This window comes from Papio anubis, chromosome 1 (assembly GCF_008728515.1).
Source record: "Papio anubis isolate 15944 chromosome 1, Panubis1.0, whole genome shotgun sequence".
In the NCBI taxonomy this organism is placed as follows: domain Eukaryota; kingdom Metazoa; phylum Chordata; class Mammalia; order Primates; family Cercopithecidae; genus Papio; species Papio anubis.
The window spans coordinates 59,112,738-59,134,379 of record NC_044976.1 but is presented as its reverse complement, the minus strand read 5'-3'; the positions used below and the strand labels follow the sequence as shown (position 1 = coordinate 59,134,379).

Sequence of the window (21,642 nt, the reverse complement as noted above, 5' to 3'; positions counted from 1 at the left end):
CCATAAGGGGAGACCCAGGACTGATGGTAGGCACTTAACAGCATGTTCCAATTACAGCATTTAAATCTAATTGCATACTCTGTTAATCTCTGTCAGTGCGGCATCATTTAATATCATCATGGCAGCCTCTAATATCGTGAGCAACGTGAGCCGAGCTGAGACTATTGAAAAAGTTCAGTCCCAGGTCTTCATATCCCCTTTAATTCTCTCTGTCAATTATGCTGCAGCCAAGAGTTCAAATAAAGGTCTTGAGATCCGGGGTTGGAGCTACCTTTTTGAAGCGAAGCCTCCTATAAATATACAGATTATATCAAGATCCTCCAATTCCTTGCCTTGGTTATGTTTGACGGGTTAGTTGCAGTGACTAGTCTCTGGGGATACAACTTACTAAAGGCTTATTTTAAACAAATATTGCAAATGCAATCTGTTCCATAGTTTATAGTGCTGGAAATAAAGTGATACCACTTGCACATGTATTTTTCTCCCTCTGCAATCCCCTTGGCTCAAATAAGGTTGGTGGGGAAAAAACCAGGCACATACTTAGCCCAGTTCTTTGCAAAAATAAGCTTTTTATCTTTGTGTACTCTTATTATAAATGACAGTTGATAAGCATGAAAGATACAGTCAAATACTTAGATTGTAAAATGTAATTATTAAATCATAAAAAAACAAATTTAGGAACATCATCTACTCTATTTAAATCCTATATAGGATTCCATGAATTACTGGCTCATTTACTGTTCCTGGCAGCCCTATAGTTAGGTACCGTTATTACCCTGATTTTATAGTTGAGGAGATTGAAGCACACAAAAATCAAGTGTTTTGTCCATGGTCTTACAGCTGATAAGTAGGGAGCAGAAATTTAAACCCAGGCAAAAGGAATCCAGAGGTGTGTTCTCTAAGACTGACTGCATGCCCTCAAGGACTTTTTCAAATCTTGCTGGGGCCATGAGACTTACCGAAAGGAGAAATTGATTAGCCAAATCCAGCCATGTGTGATTAAATGCCCAAGAGATTGGTGACAATACACAGTGTTAGAGAAGCCCAGAAAAATCAAGATTTACCAGGTGCTGGAATTGGAAAGATGAGATGGGACATAATCCAAAGATGGAGGGACAGGTAGAATTTAGATGAGTAAAACACACACAGAGAGAAGTGGCAAGTCATGGGGAGGGCATTTTATAAATACAGAGGCTGGGCATGCTTTCTTGGAAGGCTGCAAGACAAGGTGTGTTAGAGAACAGGCTGAGCTGCTCTGACGAAGGGCCCTTAAATCCTATTATGTAAGTCAGATATAAATGTGTTTCTCAAGAAGTTGTTCAGAGATACCTGGTCCTAGGCTCCCTGTTCATCTGCCATCCTCAGATGAGGGTTGGGTTCCAGACTTAAGTTCTTCCCACCAGCGTAACATAATGGGCCAATGTAGTGGTCAAGCCTCTGACACTTTCTACCTGTAGGACCTTGGGCAGGATAGCTACTCTCACTGCTAAAGTTTTCTCATCTAAAAAATAAGTATAATTAAGGCATCAGTGGCCTAATGGAAAAATGTTGAGAATGGTGCTTGGCACAAAGTGATTGATACTATGTGTGTCATTATTATATGCATATAGATGGCTCTCAGTTTTTGCCCATCAGTTGGCTCCTTGAGATGGATGTCCCCCTTCTGGGAGATGTCCAAGGTGAAGTTACTCACCAGAAATAAATAAAGCTTATAATGTCCTCTACCTGGAATTATTGCAATGAATAGAGATACCCAGATGAAGACTAGAGAAGATAGAGACAAGAGATTAGCCCACAATGTGAAGAGCTTAGGGCAGGCCTGAGTGTCTGCAGTGGAGGGGATGGGAGGCAGTATGGAATAAATGATGGGACACCCTGCAACCTTTGGTAAAGGTGAAGGCCTATTCCATTTTCCCCTTCCTTTCTTCACTCCTGAAGAGGACATAAACTCAAAATTTGTTCGAGGACATACCATGGTCCATGGAGCTAAGCAGAGATGCTTTAGCATCCTAGGCAGCCTTTGTTGTGGAGGATCTACCCAACATCATTTCAAATGTATTAAAATGCAACCACATGTCCTATTTCATGTAATTATGAATAACCATAGGAGTTGAGTTGTAGTCTAATAGCTGACAAAATGTTAAATTTGTGTAGATATTTAATTCAACATTCATTCATTTTGATCTGCAGTTTTTGTTTCTTATTTTGGAGCCTATAAATATATATTTATGCATGCAAGTCTTAGGGCCTGAGCTCATAGTGCCAAATGCATTAAGTGGCCTTGGCAATGGTGGTATGGAGCAGATGATTTGGTCAAAACAAAAAAATTTGTTGAAATGATGATTTTACTTTTGACTGATTTTTTTTTTTTTTTGAGATTTTACCCAGAACCTTTGTGGTTGGAATGTCTTATGAATGGGAGGAGAAAAAGAGGTTATAAGCTTTTGCTTTTCTACTTATTTTGGGATTGTTCTTCACTCTTTGATGATGAGATAAGATAGTCTCAGGCTTTCTCTTACTGAAGAGGTGGAATCTGATCTTCAGAGTCATTGTAGAGTCTTGATAGTACTCAGTCAAATAAATCTGGAAATACATGACTAGGTCTGATTTGAGTGGGGCGAGAAAGATTCTGGGAATAACTCATGTGGCTTATTCTGGATAGTTGGAAGAGAGGGAGCTGCTCTAATAATGGTGTGACCTTTAGTAAGGGTTAGTGAGGGTCATGGATGGGTGCAGCATTGGAAGCTGTGAGACCAGGGATCTCAGCTGGAAGTGCAACAAATGCCAGTGCCTCTCAATGATATGACCAGTAGAAGGTTTTACAAAGATATTTCTCTGTTCAGTGGGGGCCCAGAACCTTCTGGGATGTCAGTGTGAGGCACTTAAATGTATTGTGGAAGCCAAGACCTTTCTTGGGGTCAGGGTTGGGAGGATCTTCACGAACCGGTCACTTTTCTTAACTAGACTGTGGCAAGCCCTGCAGGAGATTGGTGAATTACTTAATTTTTATTTATTTATTTATTTTTGAGATGGAGTCTCGCTCTGTCGCCAGGCTGGAGTGCAGTGGTGCGATCTCACTCACTGCAACCTCTGCCTCCTGGGTTCAAACGATTATCCTGCCTCAGTCTCGTGAGTAGCTGGGACTACAGGCATGCACCACCATACCCAGCTAATTTTTTTTTTTTGTATTTTTAGTGGAGACAGGGTTTCACCATGTTGGCCAGGATGATCTTGATCTCTTGGCCTCATGATCTGCCCGCCTCAGCCTCCCAAAGTGCTGGGTTTACAGGCGTGAGCCGCTGTGCCTAGCCAAATTACTTAAAATTTTAAACTTTCTCCTGTTTGCTATTTTGATGACCCCCTTGTCTGGTTCTTGGTAGTGATGAGCAAAAAAGCCCCTTAAAATAAAAAGAGCTAATGAGCTTGTCTTCCAGGCAGCAACATAAATTTAAAATGATACTTAATAATGTAACCTAGGTGACAGGTACTTTTGGAGAGGCAGAGGTGGTTCCACAAATGGGGACAGATTTGGGGTGGCAGATTTGAGATGGTGGAAGAGAGTAGTGGAAAGAACCTAGGTTTTCTTATTTAAACAAACTTGTGTTGGAATTTTACTTTGGAGCTTATTATTGGTGTGATGCTGAGCAAATGCTGTAACCTTAGTGAAACTCAATGTCCCTATCTGTAATAAACAGACTAATTATTGTTGTGACATAATTCCTATAAAATGCTTATCATAGTACTTGGTACACACAGAAATATAAGTAGTAAACTAGTGAAGAGATGGCTCACAGCTGGGTACAAAGATGCTATTGCTTCACCTTCTAAAGTCAAAGAAACAGCCTGGCCACACATAGGTTTTGCAGAGCATGAAATTCTAAAAGAAACTGTATGACAGCCTTCCAACCCCATGTCTAAACAAATGAAGCTGGGGGTGGCTGGGTGGGGAAGTTACTTTGGTGAGGAACTTCAATGGAAAATGTTAAAGTTAGCCTCCTTTCCCCTTTGCTAATTAAATTGTTGGAGTTTCTGCAAGAAGGGAAGAAAACTTGTAGCTCATTCTCCAGATGGATGTTTGCTAGGTTTCAGACATACCCCTAGGATCCTGGAGTTTGGAAACAGAAGAAGGGGCAAAGACCATCCCACTCAAGGAACGGTGGAAAATCCCATCTGCTTCCATTGGCGTTGTGTACAGGATGATGAAGGCGAGGAGATTGGAGGTCTACAAGTTTGCTAGAGACTGCTGCAGATATTGAAGATTATGGGCTGGAGTCAGACTGAAGATGTTTCAAAGTGTCTTGGGCATCACTGCATGAGGCCTGGTCGATGCTGGATAAAACAATTAGTGCCTACCCATCACAGGTGAATATAGAGACCATGAGTAGATGGGCAGTGAGAGAAAAGTGATAAAGGTCACCCGAACTCATAAATGTGCCCCTCACATTCTCCTGGGAAAAAGACTGCCCCCTTACCACCTCAGCCCCCATGTTAGCACACAACACGGAGGAGAAAGAAAAAGCACAAGACAATGAAAACGAATGGTCAAGGGTGAGCAAGTCACCCTTCTCTTCTGTCTCAGTGTCCCTTGCAGCAGCTTAATGCAGGATGCAGGGAAGGAGGATGCTAATCTTTATATGGGATTGAATGCTTATCTGAAATGAATTTGAGGCTATAACTGGATCAGTCCACAGACTGCTGGACCAGGTTGAATTATTGGAAGGACTAAGATAATGTCAAATGGTTATTTGGCAACTTTAAGTTACCACCAAACCATTCCCCTAACTCCACCCTTCCACTATCATATGATGGTGGGGGTGGTTGAAAAATCAATTGTAGTTACTAGAAAAAATAAAACAACCTTGCTCTGTGTATCCTTGAGTCATACTGTACTTCTTAGTTACGGATATTTGGTAAGTAAGTGTGAATTCAATTTTAGCTGTATTTGTATGATGATTATTATGGCTATTATTTGTCCTTTCCATATTTACTGAAAATCTAGTGCTTTTTAGGAACTTTGTTATATGCTAGGCACAGAGAAAGAGAGAGAGAGTTCTGCCTTTAGTGGGCACCTAACAAGTGTGGATAACCAGCATATAAATAAAAGATTCAAAGACAATGAGCAAATAGTGTGGCAGAGGTATGTAGTGGGGACACTACTGGTATACAAGTCTAGAGTGAGGAACTAAGCCAGGGGCTGTGTGGTATAAATAATTAATAATGGCTTTCTGGAAGGAAAAACCCTGAGTTGTAGCATTTGCCAATTTCTGTGGTGTAAATACTCCTACCATAGTTATCAGCGGGATGTTACAAATGAGACAAAATGTGCACAAGCAGCTCTAGTGAACTACTTCCAGCCTGATGTGTTTGTGTGTGTGTGTGTGTGTGTGTGTGGTGTGTGTGTCAGAGAAGGCTTTCTGAGAGAAGAAACCCCTGACCTGAGTTTGAAAGGACAAGCAGGAATTAATCAGGACAAGAAAGGCAGGAAGGACATCTAAGGCAGGAGGACTGTCTGAGCAAAGGAAAGAGGCCTATCACAGCAGGATTTGGTAAGGGCAGGAGGAGAGAACCATTCAGTACACTTGATGTTGGTTACTGACCGTCAACATATATTCATCTTTTTTGTTACAAATGACGTGTATGTTAACTCAAATAAAATTGTCATGCTTAAATGTATTCATTGTATCGATTCATCATTCATTGGTCAAATACAACAAACATTTATGGGTGCCTACTTTGTGTTTATCAGGAACTAAAGATTTAAAGGTGAGTGGAACATGGTCCCTGTCCTGAAAACAATTGCAGTATAATTGTGAGGAGAACATAGACATATATGTACACACATACATAACATGGCATGGTGACTGTACTAGTTAAAATACACATACATTATTAGGGGTTGTGGTAGGTGGAGTAAGGGACCTCTCATGTCTTTGGAACATGTGAATATGTTACCTTACATGGAAAAAGGGTCTTCACAAATGTGATTAAGACCTTGAAATGGCTAGATTATCCTTAATGATCCAGGTGGGCCTTAAACATAGTCACAGGGGGTCCTTATAAGAGACAGTGAAGATGGAAGTTTGGAACTAGAGAGGGAGAAGGTGCTACACTGCTGGCTTTGAAGGTGGAGGATGGAGGTCATGAGCCGAAGAATGTTGGCAGCTGTTAGAATTTGGAAAACACAAGAAAACAGATTCTCCCCTACAGTCTCCAGAAGGAACATCTTGATTTTAGCTCACTGAAACTAATTTTGGACTTCTGACCTCCATACTGTAAGATAACATAGTTGTGTTGGTTTAAGGCATCACATTTGTGGTAATCCATTACAGCAGCCTTAGGAAACCAATATTGGGGTATTAAAGGAAGCAGTGTAGCATAGTGATTAAGACTCTTAATTTGTGAATTAGATTGACTCTCTTACAATAATGTCCCTGCCTCTTTGTAGTTCTGTTACTTTGGGCAAGTTACTGCCTCAGTTTCCTCACATGTAAAATGAGGTAATTACCTACTTCATAGCTTGAAGGTGTGGATTGTGATGTTGCATACATAATGTACTGAGTACACAGCAAGCAATCTATAACTTTTCACATTAAAAAATATTGTTTCCTCCTGTCTGATCTAGGTTCTCATCTCTCAGGTTGGTGAGTATAACTAAATACATGGATAATTAAATAAGCTTTTGTGGTCTTGCCTGGAGAAATGAGTACCATTTCCATTCTTAATTTTATGGGCAAATACGATCTCAGTTGGAAAACTCTAATCCTTAAAATGTTGGAACTATAAAACAATTTGAATTCTGTCTCTTCTCTTTTGAAAAGAAGCAGTCACATTTGATCAAGCCAATAAAAGGGTTAAGAGTTTTGCATGTTTCCCATCTCCCTGATACCATCCCCCTGCCCCGCCTCCACCAATAAAATCCTTTTTTGTGCACCGTTTCTTTGGCCAGAGTGTTCTTTTCTTTTTCTTTCTTTCTTTTTCTTTTTTCTTTTTTTTTGAGACGGCGACAGAGTGTTATTTTCTACTCCGTGATTTGGAGTCGGGCTGTCTGTCCCCTCACTGAGCAGGAGTGGTTGAACAGCTGTGAAAACAATGGAGAAGCCGAGGATGGCTGTGATTAGTGGGGGACGCTGGGGCAATCTGGGACCCACCAGGCCTGTTTCCCATGTCACACAGCCTGCAGAGTCTGGGTGTCACATGCCCGGGCTTGGCCTGGGGAGGCCTGCTCCAGGCTGGGGCTGCCTGATAGTCACCCTGGCAGCCCCTCTCCAGAAACAGATTTTTGTATTTTTGCTCTTCTTCTCTCCATGTTCTCAGACCATTGTATAAACATAGTGTTGCTAGGCAGCCCTAAAACCTCCTTTCATCCTGGATCCCAGGAAATTTGGTCCAGGAAAATTCACCGGAGTGTACTTAACAGCTGGTGTTGTCCACCGAGCCAGCTCTCCTCTCTGGCCCCAGGTTTCTCTGCCAGAAATTCCCAGCATCTGTGTTGTACATTTAATTTTCTAGATGTGGATAACATTGAAGTGGGTTTAGAGATCCCCCTGCCCTCCGTTGAATGTCCCTTACTCTGTGACCTGTGAATACAAAATGTTTAACTTAATCATAGCTTTTTGCCAGTCAGTCCTAGATTACTGAAGAACAAATAGTTTTGCTTACTGCTCCACTGAAACACCCAGTGACCGCCTAATAGCAGTCTCAATTTCACCTCACTTTTTTCCTTTCAGCTGTAGAGCTTACCAGTCATGTGATTATTATTTTAAAAATCATCTCAAAAGTTTAGTGTATTTTCAGTTATGGAACCACAATTGTAATCTAAACTTATTTATTTTAGAAAGTGTAAATGCATTTTTAATAGACAAATAATAATTTTGTACATTTATGTATAAGGCACAATGTGATGTTTTGATCTATGTATGCATGGTGTAAAAATCCAGTCAAGCTAATGAACACATTTGTCACCTCACCAACTTAGCACTTTTTGGTGGCCACTTTTTAAAACTTCCTCCTGCCACAGCTCTCTCTCCTGGTTTTCCTTTCAACCATGTGACAGTGACAGTTTTCTTAGGCTCTGTTTCTCTTCCTAGCCAGAGCCATGTTGCATTTATCTCTATGCTTCCAGCAACCAGCACAGAACCTGGTCTGCATTTGCTTCAGTAAGCATTTGTAGGGTGACAAGATGATGAAATCATTTAAATGTACTCATTCTTTACTTGTATGGGTTTTTTCCCCCATTTGAAACATAATTTAAAAAAATCTTGGTGCCATCCAGAATTAAGTTTAATATTCTCTCTTCTGGATTGAGTTATCACTCTAATTATTCTTAGTTCCCATTTGATAAAAAAAAAACCATATAAATTATAAATGTTGACAAATAATTATTAAACATAAAATTAGACTTTTATTGAAAAGACCTCTCTCAAGGAGATAGATGGGCTTTTTTCCCCACATAATTTATCTATCTATGGATGAAAACTACTTATTCTTAGAATGACAGAGGGTTCTACATTAATTCTGTTCTAACTTTCTGTTTTTTAACTATTTTATATTATAGCAATTTTATATATTTGCTAATAGAGAGATTAGCATAATACAATCATCATTTTTCCTCTTTTTATGGTTGCCTATAAATTGTACTGTCTAGATGTATATAAACTATCTAGCCTATGTCAGTCTTGGATTAGTCAACTTTTATTGAGTGAATGATGTAGATATCTGTCCTCACTTGACTTCTTTAATTGTTATACACGAAATTTCAGTCTTGTTTTTATTAGACTGTTGGAATGTTGACTATATGACTGTATGTATGACCACAGGCTATACATGTATGCTGTATGACCTCACTCCTTCTTGGCGCCCATGGTAGATTTACTGATCTATCAGCTAATTGTTTTCTGTGGAGCTCAGAATCCATTTTAACATGGTATTCCAGGCAACTGTCACAAACCAACCAGAGTGGGTATGAAAGCCAAAATCAATTTTATTGTTTAAAAATTGTATGAAAATCTTTTAGAAAAGAATGGCATCTTCGTTATTTTTTTTTCCAAATATGGTACATGCTAAGAATAAAAGTTAAGCAACCAGCACAGAATCTGGTTCTAGTGAAAAGTTCACAGAAGAAGGTAAAATCTCATCTAAAATTCTTCCTCCTGGCCAGGTGCGGTGGCTCACACCTGTAATCCCAGCTACTTGGGAGACTGAGGCAGGCGAATTGCTTGAACCTGGGAGGTGGAGGTTACAGTGAGCTGAGAGCATGCCTGTTGCACTCCAGCCTGGGCAACAAGAGTGAAACTCTGGTTCAAAAAAAAATTATTCCTCCCAGATATTAGCATTGTGATTTTTAGAGAGTATTGTTTTTGTACACCTGTCTTTGAAAACACAGATTAAGCTGCGTACAAATAATTTTATAAAGATGGGATCTTTTATATGCATGTCATTTAAAATAAAACATTTTTTCTTGAATTGAGTGGAAGGAAAAAAACAGAAGGAATTGCCGAACCTCAGATTGTTTCTTTACAAGGGAACTTTGTTCTTAAAAGATACCTCAAAGGCTAAGAAAAACAATATAAAACACATGAAGGGGATGAGAAAAAAATGTTTTTAAATGAATATTTCAAATTGGTTATTATCTATTAACTGTAGTATTTTTTTGAAATATGAGAATACTGGTTTATGTCTCCCCATGCCCTCCTTGCATCAGCTGGGTTTTTCTAGTAAAATTATTTTACATTGCTGGAATTTATAACATTTGTATTCCATCCTGTAACCATAATTCTCACAGTTGTTTAACCTTTGTTCAACATTTGAATTCATTTAGTGCTCACTACCAACCATTTTACCATGGCTTTTCTATTGAGTTCTTTTATTTTGAAGCATCATTGGTTTGCTGTGGGTACCTTCTTCAAGAAAGGCTCATAAATGTTGTGGTTTTAGTTTTGAATATGCTTGAGGGCATTCTCATCTTTATACCTGAAGAAAAGGTGATTAAATTATTCTTACAATTCTGTGATCCAGGCAACAAAATGATACTAGTATTTCTCTGTGGAGTAACTGAAGGACGGCCCACATCTCCAGTGTGTAGGTATTCCTTGGAATGCTGTCTGAGGTCTGAAGGGGATAAGCCTTTGTTTAAATGAGCACAGGTTACACCAGAAGGTTCCCTTGGTATCGCCCATGTTACTCCATCTCTCTTCAATCCCTTTCTGCTCTTGGCTCAGACACATACCTTTTCCTTCTTCACCATGTGGATTATAATTCTGGCCTTGGTCCATCCTCTGTGAGATTTAATTTCTTTAGCACCTGCTCTGGAAAGATTTTGTTTCTCACAAAATTTCCTCTTCCTTACACATAAGGAAAATGCATTCTGTCCTTGGCACCTCTGAAAATTGAAGTAAATGATTTCTCTAAGCCTTTCTGCAGGTTTTACTATTTATTCCATTAAGATTTTCCTTGTCCTCTTTCTCTCTTTTTTTTTTTTTTTTTTTTTGTGGCCAGTGTTTCCTCAACTTCAAATATGGCTGTTTGCTTTTAGCTGTTCTTTATTTTATCTAAAATGACGTGTTCATCAGAAACCTGTTCACCTATAGCTCTGACAGTCTCCGTAGTTCAAGGTCTCATAACTAATTGGTGACATCTAACTTGGTTTCTACTTTGGTTTTTTGCCTATTACTAAACAGCAGAGGCCACTATAATAACCCTTTTTATTAGCATGATACAAATTCAAAATATTTTCACCATAATATAACTAACTTGGGGTGATGACTGCTCTGTGATTTGATGGAAAAGACAGAGAGAGCAACAAATATAAGACCAGTATTACTTTAATTGGGAGAGAAGAGGGAAGGTGGAAATGATCTGAACTTGTTTAGGGGCTTCAGAGAAGACAGTACAAAGTTTTGACATTTGAAGGGAGACTTGGAGATTAAGTCAGAGTTTGTCAGAAAGTCAAACCCTTGGGAAAAGTAAAACAGAACACAAGATGCACCATGACGTGGCAGGGGGGAAAAGCATGGTGGGCCATGGAAGCTGAAGTCACTTAGTGTGGGTTGGAAGGAGCTGAAGTCGCTTGGTGTGGCCTGGAAGGAAGGAGGAGAGTTAGAATCTGTGGCTGATGAGCTAGGCAGAGTCAACCACATTATGTTTTGATTTTATCATGTAGGTAAAGGAAAGACGGGGGGATCATGTTGAAAGGGGAATTTGATATAATCACATTTGGATGCCATGGGGGTCACTCTGGCAGGAGTGGGGCTGTTGTCAGAGGGTGAGCCTGCAGGCAGGGAGACAAAAGGCTACTGTAAGTATGCAGGTGAGAGATGACAGCCGTGACGTGGGCTGATTGACTGCAAAGGCAGCAGACGTGGGGTGATGAGGGGGCCACCGTGAGAGAGATGTCTCAGATGATTTTGAAGAAAGTGAGTCTTTAGAGGAGAGATCAACAGCTCTGGACATATTTGACCTGTGTGCAATACTAGCTCTGTCCCTTATTGTTTACACTATCATGAGAAATTCACTAACCAACCTTTTCAAATCAATTTCTTCATCAGTAAACAGGGATGAAAATGCTAAACCCAAGATTGTTGTAAATAATATATGTAAAGCCCCTGGGAGAATGCCAGTCCAGTGGCCCTTCAAAATGAGCTAGCTCTATCTGTTTCCACCCTCCTGGCCATATAAGGTTCTTTGCCTCTAGAAACAGTTATGTTGTTAACTCTCTGAAGAGTGGAATGAAAATTCTGAATTCTGGGGCTACCCTAGCACCCACCTTGTAGAGTATTACTAAATAGTTCAGACTGTAAGTCAGGAATATAAAATCAATCAAACCCTGGCTGAGTAAATTTGGCATAACATCTTATTAGTCACAGGATGAACAGCGATTTCAAACAACCCTTTGCTTGCCATTTCTCAGAGCTGGAATCAATATGGAAGGAATGGTGTGGAGGAAGTATTGCTACTTATGCTGTCACTATTATTACCACTATTTGTTCACTACTTGAATTGTATAAGGCATTATAATTTTACTATTTCTACCATCACTATTATCATTAGTTATTCACTATTTGAATTTCATAGGTCACTATAATTTTAACAGACATTTTAAATGTCTTTTAAATATGTGCTAGACACTATGTACCAAATATCTTAATAATGTTATATCACTTGGTTCTCACAATAAACTTATGAGGTAGGAATTGTTCATCTATTTTACAGGTAAGGATATTGAAGCTAAAACACTATTAATAACTTGATCAAGGACACTTGGCTAGGTCTTTGGAAAATATAAACTCTGGAAATGAAACTATCAGTTAGCTTTTGCTGAGTAATGAACCACCCTAAGGTGCAGTGGCTTCAAATAACTACCATTTATTATTACTCATGAGTTTAAGGGCCAGTTGGGTGTTTCTGATCATCTGGGTCAGGCTTGGTTCATATTAACTGGGCTTGCTCCTGCATCTGTGGTCAGATGGAGGCCTGGCTGAGACTGGCCGGTCTTGAATGGCCTTTCTGGTTTTTGGCCAGCTCTTGACTGAAGCAGTGGGAGTGACTGGGCCTCATCAACTAGCATGCCAGCCTGAGCTCATTCACATGGAAGACAGGAGTGTTCCAAGACCAACAGCAAATGTGAGCAGACACTTGAGGCTCAGGTTCAGACTGTTGCTTCTGCTACAGCCTTTTGCAAAAGCAGTACAAGTTCAATACAGATATAAAGGATGGAGAAGTAAATTCCACCTCTTGGTGGAAGAAGTATAAAGGATTGTGGCCATTTTGGTTATCTACCACACGTGCCTATATGTGTTGGGCTCCAAAGTCAATGATCCTGCAGTGCTGTATTTTAATTTTATTTTATTTTAAGGATAAGAAAACTGAGGTTCAAAGATCTTAACTTGCTCTCTTGGCTGGTAAGCAGCTGAACCCTGATATGAAGCCAGGCATGCATGACTCTAACCAGTGAATTTCTGCTGGGTCAGGTTGCTGGAACTTGGTTTTCAGAGTCTGTGAGATGTAGTCATTCACTCTTGTGGGTAGTAGGAGCCTCAGAGATTATCTGGCCCATTGGCTGATAAACTTTTGAATCTCATAGGTCACTATAATTTTAAAAGACATTTTGGCAACCAACACAGAATAGTTAACCTATTTTTTTTTCCTCCAAGTCAAGCAAGGTATTTGCTTGTCATTCTCATTTCATTATGAAAAAGAAATTTGATGCCAAAAAGCATAATTTGTAAATAAAGAACAGTTGTTTAAATTGAATTAATTCAGTATTGTGAAAAACTTGCTACTTTTGTTTATATTTTGTTGTGGTAGCTTTACATGAGTCCAAAGAGCAGAATTTAGGAGCCACTAACCTAGACTACTATTCTGTTTAAGAATAGTAAAACTTTCCTGTAAACTCTAAAACTTTTCTAACATGTAATCTTCCATTCATTGCCTGCATAATTCTAATGACAGACAGCTCACTATTACCTGAAGCAGCTTATTCCATTTTTGGAGATCTGTACAAAAGAATGTTTTTTTAAATTTTATTTTATTGAAACAAAATCCTTCCTGGTGACATCTATACATTAGCTGAAGTTCATCTGTTGGTGCTCAGTTAGAGAAGTTGAATGCACTAAGGTGTTTGAAAATAGCCATTATGACTCCCTAAGTTGTCATTACCCCTAGTTCCTTTGGTCTCCAGTTATACAGCATTAGTATTGAGCACCATTTACTTTCATCCTGCTCTCAGGCTCTACCCAGTTTGCCTGCATTTGCCTTCATGTTGATGTAGACCTCAGTTTAAGTCTCTGGGCCTGGTCTGATTAGCTGTAGTAGATTAGGTCATCCATTTTCTCTTTCTACATATGATTTTCTATTAATGAGGTGTAAGATCATATTAGCCTTTGCACAAAATCTTATCAAGTTGTTGACTTGAGGCTCAAGTTAAGCCTCAATTTCTGTATGAATGAAATGAGAGCACTTTAGAGCTCTTTTAAAGGCTCAATAAATACTTATTAAAATCCAATATGACTTCAATAGCATTTATAGAATATATTTTATGAACTAGTCCCTATGATAGTCACTAGGAATCTAAAGAAGAGGTAATTTCTATTCTCAAAGAAATCAAAGTGCAGAAACAAACACGCAAAAACAATAAAGCAACAAAATTATCATTTTTTTTTTTTTTTTTTTTTTTTTTTTTGCGGTATTTGCCAAATGAGATGGGAGAATAAGAAAAGCAGCATCAGTGCCTTCCTGGGGTTCAAAGAAGACTTTGTAGAGGCTGTAGTGTCTGAACTAAGAGCTAGAGATTGTGTAAGATTGGTCACTTGGCCCTGGTTTCCCTACCGCTTGGGGAGGTAATACATCATACAGATGAAAGAGCACAAGCTTTGGAACCAGAAAATCTGGATTCTAGTCTTGGCTTTGCCACTTCTCACAGGTTAAACTCCCTATATCTTGACTTCCTTTCCAAGGACATTATTGCCCCATCTCAGTGTTGTGAGGATTAAATGAGATAATATGCATAAAGTTCTTGGTATAATTCTGGTGCATAATGTCGTAGGTATCCTTGTTCCAAGTGACTTAAGATGACCCAAGTACCAAGCACTGCTATCCTGATTGAGGATACACTTTATCTTCCTTTACCTTACCCTCTGTGCACTGCAATGAAGTCTGCGCCCAGAGTGCGTCCCTTACATGTCAGAATCTTAAGATAATGGCTTTAGGAAGAACACATGAATGGGCCAAGAGCTGCTGCAGTGAAAAGTGCTGACATTTACCAGAGCATAGTCTGAGGCAATAAGGTTCACATTGCTCTTTTGAAATGTAATTGCCGGAAACTCAAAATTAAAAAAAAAAGTTTTAAAAAAAATTTTAAGAAGAAAAATCCAGTCATTTATTTAATAATGAAAGGTTCTATAAATCTACTGAATGTTTTATAGTTTAAAATAACTTTTTAAAATTATACTTCTGAAGCATTTAAACCATTATGTAGTTCTCAAAATTTTATTGGTCATTTTCTCCCTGTGACATTTGTAAACGTGTTTGACCAGATAATTCCAATTTAACTATACTTGCAGGTAACAATTAAGCATGTGTTTTCCATTGTTTTTCCTTTTGACTATTCACATTTTAAGTTTGATTTTTATTTTATTAATGTGATTTTTGGCTTCAGCCAATTTAGTTTTTAATCACTGTAGTGTTTGAAGTCACTGGAAGCTTCTCAAAGGAGAAAAATATAACAGGAAATTTAACTCCTAAATAATTTCTATACAAGTCTATGGGAATTTTCTTCTATTAAAGAATTACTTCTACTTTTTACAACAGCTGAAAAAAACCCCACATTTTTTCCTTTTGTTAAATCTTCAGAGTGCTGGAACTCAAAAATATTTTTTAAAAAATGAAAATAAATTTGAAGAAAAATCACAGACTAAAAGCAATGCAAAAAAACAGCCATATGTCCTTTATCCATATTTTACTGTTGTTAACATTTTGCCCCATTTGCTTTACCATTTCTTCTCTTTTTGCCACACAAACATGAGCATGCATGCACACACACACACACACATACATGCATCTTTGGAGAGCCATTTGAGAGTAAGTTGCATATATTAGAGCTTTTATCCTAAATATTACAGTGTGTACTTGCTAGAAATAATGGTGTTTTCTTATATAACCACAATGTGGTTATTAATTTCAGCAGATGCTGATATAATACCTTGATACAATCTGCTGTCCCTTTCCAGTTTTGTCAATTGACTCAATAATATCCTTTATAGCATTTTTTATCTCCATTATGGCATCAGTCAAAGGCTAAGTATTGCCTTTAGTTGCCGTGTGTCTTTAGTCTCCTTCAATCTGAAACATTTCTATAGGCTTTCTTTTTCTTTTATGATACTGACATTAAAAAAAAAATACAGCCTCCTCCCTGCTTAAAATATAGTGTATCTAATTTGCAGGATGGCTATCTCATATTTCCTCATAATTTGCTTCAGTTTATGCATTCTAGGCCACTAAAGTGATGTCCTTCTCAGGGCACGGCATTTGAAAATACATGATGTCCATCTGCCCCTCATTGGTGATGTTAACTTTGATCACCCAGTCAAGGTCATTTTTCATTTCTCTACTGTTTAGTTACTACTTTTCTCTTTCTCTTACCAATTAGCAAAGTGCAGGGAGACATTTTAAGGTCATGCAAATGCATATCATTCTCCTTATCAAAATTTCCCCATAGATTTAACATCCATGGATGATTCTTTTGTCAGAACTAGTTTTATACTATGATGGTTACAAAATGATGATGTTTTTCCAACTTCAGAACTTCTTCTGTATTACCAGTCAGGACTCAGCTAGACAGCCTTCTTTTCTCTATGTGTGTGTGTGTGTGTGTGTGTATGTATGTATGTATGTATGTATGTATGTATGTATCTATCTATCTATCTAGATTTATCATAAAAATGGACCCATGGAGTCCTATTTTTAATGTTCTATAATTAATCACCACCTTTAATTAATTGGTGGTCAAATTATGTCATATTCAGTCAGTGGTAGCCCTTTCAAGCTGGCTCCTATGTACTTGTAATATGCTCTCAACGACTTTCTGAGTATTTCCTTACTTTCTGGCACAACTCGGTTTTTCCAGACTCATGTTATACACAACTTGCCCCAGCTTTGGAATCAGCCATCTCTCCGTGGTGCCCTTGTTCCTTTTGGTGGGGAATAGCATTAGAGACAAAAATGTGGGAGCTAAGTATGCTCATTGCTACTGAAGTGTCTTTGCTTCTAGACCCTTTCAGCAGACAGAGCTAGGAAAGAGCCAGGAAAGGTATACACAAACACATATATTAGAAAACCTGAATCCCTAACAATAGCCTCCAATTTCAGTTCACCCTCACAGATTCTTTATTTCCTTCTTCTACTCCATATTTACACATCCCTTCTTCCACAATGAAAACTCTGGATCCCATCAACATCAAAATACTTCTTTATTTGCTCACTTCTGTAATACACATAAAATAGTTTTAGAATTGCTTCACTTAAACCACTACAGAAAACAAATTCATTAAAAAGAATTCAGAATGTATAGTTTCCCACCCTCTACCCTGCCTAAAACTGAGCATATATATAGTTGAATGCAGTTTTCATATGACTTTTGTTAAACTTTTCTACCTTTTTCTCTGGTCAGTGAGGTTATACAATTCATTTGAAACACACTTGGGTTCACTTTTATGGTTTGCTTTCAGAACTTTTTTTGCCCTTCCCGTATTTATTGGACACATTTTATTTTCTTTAAAATGTAAAACATTAACAGTTTTTCAAGCCAAAGCCCTATAAGCAGCTCTATTTAGAGGAGTGTCACTCTTTCCTATATCTCTTTCTGCTTGTTTCTTCATCCCTATAGGTAACTAACTTAATTGTTTTCTGGTTTTCCTTTCCTTGTTTTTTTCTTTCTTTTATGGGGGGTAAGGTTAAGCAGAGACTTTTATGTTTTCCCATTTTCTTTTATATTTTACACAAAAGATAGCACACTGTATATGTTAGTTTGCATTTTGCTTTTGCACTTAGCAGTATCTCCTGGAAATTGCTCCAAATTAGAGTGTAGAGATCATCATTTTTTTAACAGCAGCATAGTACTCCATTGTATATATATACTATGGTTTATTCAACCAGTCTTCTATTCTTGGATACATTTAGGTACTTTCCAATATTTTTCATATAAAAGTAGTATTGCACTGGATAACACTATGTATATGTAATAATATACATATATCAAAGGTGTATATTCAGGGTTAAATCTTAGAAGTAATATTGCTAGGGTTAAGGGTAAACACATAGGTAATTTTAAAATATGTTGTCAAATTATCCCCAATTGGTGTTATAGCAGTTTGCATTTCCGCTAGTAGGAGAGTGCCTGGGAAACTCAAAATTTTGATCTTTATGCTCATATAATGATAACTCAGAAGGGATTCAGGAGCCAGAACAGAATGAAGATCAAAAGTTAGGTGTAAAATTTAGTGGGAAAAGGGATGCCCATACAAAATCAATTCACAAAATGCTTTTTCAGACCCTTGGACACTATCTGCTTGAGGGCACGGTGGTCTTATTTAATTTTTCTCTTTGTAGTTAGGTATCTTTTGCTAGGCATCTTAGCAAGATGCCTAACACACTGTAGGTGTTCTGTAGAGATTGACTGTTTAAATGAGTTAAAGAATAAACTGGCAAAAATCTGGCATTGCTCATGGGAATAAACAAACCTGGCTAGGAGATTATTTTGAAGGGACAAATCTCACCTCTCTCCTCATCCCTCCTAGACAGACATTTCCTTGTTCCTGGGGACTGAGCAGTTTGAAGTTTCCAAAGATGAAAACATGTAAATCGTCCTTGCATAAGGAGATGGGGCCGCACAGAGGCCTATTGTCTGCAGGGACATTGAGAGCTCTGTGGTGAAAGAGGATTGTCCTCAACTGCAGCCTGGTCTTTTTAGCCTGAGCATTGCCTTTTCTCTCTGGAATGTAATATTCTACCCATGCCCTCTGAGTGGCATTGTGCAGTAGCAGGGTCAGGAATGGGAGGGTGCAGGCGGGGAAATGATCTCTATATAGGCAACCCAATAAGTCAGAGGCAGCATCAGAGGGCATGGCTAGGCCTGGGTCTCTGAATAAGTGCTTTGTGCAGGTCTTGGTGGTGGCAGTGGCTGGAGAAGCACCTTCCTCTTGCAGCTTACCTGGTGGCTGAACAAAGCAGCCTTTCAGGCCTCGGGCCCCACAGCAAACATTGCGCAGGTGATTGAAATGCTCTCTTGCCCTGCAGTGGCCCAAGGATTGCATTTCTGCCTGGCATTTCTTCTGGGTCACCACTAGGGCTCGTTCTTCTTCCAGAATGTAGGGGAAATGGTGATGACAGCCCATGAAGAGATGGGGCACTGGTTCCAAGGTCAGACAGGTTACTAGAACTCTGAGGATATGTTTTCAGAATCATAGGGAGCAGGCACAGCTAATATAGCTATCTATTGGCTCTTGGCATGGTCCACACTATATTAGCAAGCACTCTTTCCCTGGCTTCCAGCATTTATAAAATTTCTTTTCTCACTTGATCTCCATGATAGTCTTGGGAAGTCCCTGGGACAAAATTTACACGGAGATAGTGGAATCGTACTGTGCTGAAGTGCATCCAGGATGGTGTAGTCTTCTGACTCTCAATTCAATTTTTTGGACACAATTATGCACAGTATCATGGGGATTAGTGTGATGATGGGGCAAAATTATATGCTGTAACCTTATTTTGGGTTTTGTTCTGGCTACTCTGAAGAGACCTGAAAGGACAAGAGATGTTTTCCTCTTGCTTATCATAATAAAAGAGGTGAATCTTTCTGTTCTGAGTTTGAGTTCCTTGTCTAAGGGATTGTTAATAGTTTCTATGGTATCAGGGTTAAAAGCAAAAATTGTAAAGCACCTGGAAAAAAACACACATAATTCTATTTGGACTAATAAACTCTTGGTTTATAAGATGCTGTGGGCCCAGGAAATAGAACGGGGTTCACTCAAAGGCGAAAGGAGATGTTTTCCTTTTCTGTGGTGGAGACAGGGGTAGGTAGTGTTTTTAGTGTTTCCATGAGTGGCGGAGATCCGTGGCCTATATGTCTGATGCATCAAAGATGGGGAGGTGTCTGTGAGAGGATTGTGGAGGCTGACACTGAAGCTTTACGAGCAGGCATTGGTTCTGTGGTCAGGCCTCTGTTGAGTGAAAAGGACTGCTGTGAAAGTACATCTGAGCTCACCTGAAGCATCCTCACCTGCTAGATGGGGGAGGACAAGTTCGTCCAGTAGCCTCATGCACGAAACAGACGATTGGAAGATGACAACATGATGGAGCAATCTCTCACTTTTTGGACACCATGTCAACCTCCTTGATTGTCTTTAAAACCCTAGGAAGAGAAGGAATTCCCCTTCAAAAGTGACTGAAATGGAATCCTTCTTGTCTGTAGCAAGCTGGGACTCAGAGCCAAATTTAATTCACTTAAAGAAAGTGAAATGATTTGTTCATTTATTCATTCAACGAAATTTATTGAGTGGTTACTATGACTCAATATGATCTCAAAGAATGTCAGTATGTCTTTCTCTGGACACCTTAACAAAGTTTGATTAAAATGAATTCATTAGATATTTGGCCTCTGTCATGATTCTTTTCTCTGTCATGCTCCCTCTTCATGAATCTTTGCCCCACAGTGTTTGCATAAATCTGACTCTTTCTTCAAAATGTGGTTCAAATACTTCCTTTTTTTTGGCAGATGCTCATGTTCTCCCATCCAACCCATAAATCAAGGTGTAGCTGGGTTTCAGCTTGAGCATGGGCCATGTCTGCTTACAGGTCCAGGCGTGCTTGAGGCTATTGGGAAAACTTCAGGTTTGTATCTGTTGGAAATATTTTTGGGGATATTGAGGATCCTCCTGTGAAAGAAATCATAATGTTTCCACTTGTGGGATCCAGACAGACACATCTGGGCATGTCTGGAGAACCAGTTGAGAGGCCTTAGGTTTTAGGAAGTGGGTAGCTGACTCCCAAGAAAGAAACTGTGCTCTGGTTGCCATTTGGGTTTGTTTCCTAGACTGCCTTAGCCTTTTTTAAAGGGTGGATCTTAAGCAGCACAGAGTTGCCACACATAGAAATGAAAATAACTGCTTTGTTTCAATCTGCAAACTTTGGGATAAGAGGCATACAGTTTGGTACTGCTTTCTCTGTTCTTGGAGGTTTATGCAAAAGGGATACAAATGCTCTTCTCCATTTGTCAGAATATTACCAAAATTTTTGATGTTTAATACATCAAAGCCTTTGGGTCATTGAACATGAGGCTTGGCAGAGCAGAGGTAACACTGCTGTGAAATCTTGGTCTAGGGGATAAATCAAAATAATCTGAGACAAGTCTCAATCAGTTTAGAAGTTTACAGCTTGATTTTATGCATTTCAGAGGGATAGAAGTTACAGGCAGATGTCAATCAATACATGTAAGGTAGGCATTGGTTCAGTCTCAAAAGGCAGGACAACTTGAAGTGGAGGGTGAAGTGGGGGTGTCCTTCCAGGCCAAATATTTTCTGATTGGCAATGGTTTAAATATTTAAGCTATTATCTAAAGACATGGAATCAATAGAAAGGAATATATGCATTAAGATAAGGAATTATGGAGACCAAGGTTTTTATTATGTAGATGAAGCCTCCAGGTAGTAGGCTTCAGAGAGAGTAGATGGTAAATATTTCTTGTCAGAGTTAAAAACATCCCAAACTCTAAGTTAATCTTTCTTGGATCAGGAACAGACCTGGAAAGGTAAGGGGAATCTCTCCAGAATGTAGATTTCCTTGACAAGAGACAGATTTGCAGGGCCATTTCAAAATACATCACTTAAGTATATTTTGGGGTAAAATACTTCAATTTCTTTCAAGACCTGCTATCTGTCATGTGATGTTATACTGGAGTCACACTGAAATTTGATATTTCGTTGTTACAAAGAGTCTTTTGTCAGTCTTAAGATTTCTATTTTAATGTTAATGATGGTCAGTTATGCCTGAATTCCAAAGGGAGAAGGATATAATGAGGCAAGTCTGACTCCCCCTTTCCCATCATGGTTTGCACTAGTTTTCCAGGTTTACTTTGGAATGCCCTTGGGTGAGAGG

General features: G+C 38.9%; 1 long non-coding RNA gene across 3 annotated transcripts in view; it reads left to right on the top strand.

Annotated features, from left to right (window-relative positions):
- Positions 1 to 21,642, top strand: part of LOC103885609 — a 190,747-nt gene that overhangs the window by 114,860 nt on the left and 54,245 nt on the right. The window lies entirely within an intron of this gene.